We start from the raw sequence: 1834 nt of genomic DNA, 5'->3' as shown, positions 1-1834 counted from the left end.
ATGATCTCAGCTTTCTTTCTAACATGAAAAGACAGCTGGGTTGAGGCACTTGGGCCTCCCACTGCTGGAAGAAAAATGCTTGAATCCTCAATACCTTTGATTTGCTAGTTTGTGGAGGTGAGAATGTGGGGCTCACAGCATGTGCTTCCAGTAAGTTAAATTTCATCTGCTCATCTCTTCCCACCTTTCGCCTACAGAAGATTTCTAATTGAAGTCTCTGCTAAGGAAATGTCAGCCTAATATCTACTTGAAACTTGATTTGGGAGTTTTTGTGGGGTTATTGGGCCTTTATTCATCTCTCTGAAAATGAGATACATTGTATAGGTTTTGTTAGGCTTGTTTGTTTGTTTGTTTTCTGTTTGGTTTGTATCTGCGACAGTAGTGGATTACAGTGGTGCTCCTTCCCAAAATGTATAGCTACAGATACAGTGACGATGCCATGATGTGGTTACAGGGTATTTTAAAACTATAATTCCTAAGCTATTTGTTCATTTTATCCTCACTTTAGTGAATAGTGCAAAATGCCTCATCTTTAAAATAAAGGATAATACTTTTATCTATTTATTTTTAAAATATGGAACACTTCATGAATTTTCATGTCATATGTGCACAAGGGCCATGCTAATCCCCTCTGTACTATTCCAATTTTAGTATATGTGCTGCCAAAGCGAGCACAAGGATTATGCTTTTAAATAAATAATTATGTGAGTTTGTTTTACAAGTATATCCTTTACCTCACAGGAAACATTTTGCCACCAAATATATTGGCTACTGAAGGATCAGGGAAATATATATGTAATTAGTGCATGAAATACAAGACTACACTTCTGGTTTTTGCTTTCAGCCCAAAGTTTTCCTAACTACTGGTTACTCTTGGGCATTTCATAAGAACACCATTTGGACAGTTAACACCGTTTTTGTCTGCCCCTTCAATTATTGCAGCTTCTAGGCAGTTTCTTTATCTTGGCAGCAACTTACTCTACACAGAACCAGCACCTGATATTTCTTTTAAGGTGAAAACACAGACTGTTCACACAGGACAAGGATGGTAGGAGGAGGACAACTTCACACAGGTGGAGGATTCATTTTTACATCGAAGTAATAAAGTCAGGAGGAGGATAGTAGCTGACATCAAGGCCCAGACATCAAGGCCTCAAACCAAGTCATTAATGGTTGAACATGGCCTAGTCCATTTCCTTCACATAAATGACACATTGAATATGAGCCAACCTGTGGTACTTCTATTGCAATGAATGTTTCCTGAGAAATCATACCCTGAAAATGAAAGCTACATTAGGGGTATATGGTTATATATACATCCTCCTCTGTGAGGAAGGCTTTTCTTTCCACCAGTGTTGCCCTTGAGCATCTCCATCCGGGCGTGGATATTCACTGTGGCTTCCTTGCTGATCATGCAGCTCTAGCATCCTTGCCAGTCATTTGCCATACCATTGCCAGTGTGCAATGCTACAAAGCGTCTTTGATCAGGTCTGTCTCCCTTGATTATAATCACAGACTGTTTCTTTCTCTAGCACTTTCAGAAAACCAGGGTGAAGTCCTACAGATCAAAGGAGTTCAGAAACCTGTCTCAGTTCTAAAAGTGCAAAATCCTTGGGTGCTCTCCCAAGACAGGTAATAGCAAGATACCCAAAGTCCAGTTTAAGGTCTGCCAAGGATAGCCTTTTCCCTCCCGTTAAGGCCTGGTGGGGAGGGGCGGGGGGGTCATACATACATAAAGTGATGGAGGAAAGCACTACAGGATCAGTCCAACGTCATTACATAGAATGTGGTGAATGAATGACAAAGACTTGATACTAATGTAAAGGAGGAAAAA

At 40.2% G+C, this 1834-nt stretch overlaps 1 non-coding gene across 1 annotated transcript; it reads right to left on the bottom strand.

Moving 5' to 3' along the window:
- Nucleotides 1–568: 568 nt before the first annotated feature.
- Nucleotides 569–675, bottom strand: LOC129512272 (U6 spliceosomal RNA). Its single transcript, XR_008665009.1, has one exon. It is a non-coding gene; the product is annotated as a U6 spliceosomal RNA (small nuclear RNA).
- Nucleotides 676–1834: the final 1159 nt, after the last annotated feature.

Source organism: Nyctereutes procyonoides, unplaced genomic scaffold (genome assembly GCF_905146905.1).
Source record: "Nyctereutes procyonoides isolate TBG_1078 unplaced genomic scaffold, NYPRO_anot_genome, whole genome shotgun sequence".
In the NCBI taxonomy this organism is placed as follows: domain Eukaryota; kingdom Metazoa; phylum Chordata; class Mammalia; order Carnivora; family Canidae; genus Nyctereutes; species Nyctereutes procyonoides.
The sequence above is the reverse complement of the archived record's forward strand: the minus strand, read 5'-3'. Positions and strand labels throughout refer to the sequence as shown.